Here is a 664-nt window from a genome sequence, read left to right on the forward strand (position 1 = left end):
CCAGTAACATTGTAAGAGGGGAAAGTTGCCTGACCACTTTATCTTGTTAGCAGGAGAGTCCCACCACTTAAATCAATGTAATTTGTTCACGTATCTTTGGGGCATTCCTTATTTACACTTTAAGGTTTTATTTGGAAGTGTAATCACTGCAAAGGACAATGTACAACTTTTGGCCTCATTGTGGGTTTTATTTTCTCATGCTAATGGCATTAAGATTGAGGTATAATAAAAATTAATGGATGGGCTTGAATTTCTGGGGCTGGACAGTTTCAACTAGAGAAAGGTTGGAAATCATAAAGGATTTTAATTTAAAAAAATAAATTATAAGTCACCTCAGAGGATATCAAAGAAAAAAATTAACTATAAGGAGATCTCTTTTTCTTTCCATCCAGATGGAAAGTCTTTTGATTCAAATAGTCGTAAACTAGTGTTCTCGTTGACAGGGACCATTTCTTGAGCCGCATGTCTTTATAAGCTACCAAAGTCTTTAAAGTCATTGTTTCCCCCAATGGAATAATATTTTAAAAACCATGAAAAGTTTTGGAAATGTGAGGAATAGGTTCTGCTGGTTTGACCCCGATTCACTAATTAAAACGATCCCTCTCCTGTTATTCCCCGAGCTCTTTGCAATATTATAAGTTAATTCATATGGTTCTGAGCGATT

The sequence above is a fragment of the Orycteropus afer genome, unplaced genomic scaffold, assembly GCF_000298275.1.
Source record: "Orycteropus afer afer isolate SDZICR_OR568_19922 unplaced genomic scaffold, OryAfe1.0 scaffold00117, whole genome shotgun sequence".
Lineage (NCBI taxonomy): Eukaryota > Metazoa > Chordata > Mammalia > Tubulidentata > Orycteropodidae > Orycteropus > Orycteropus afer.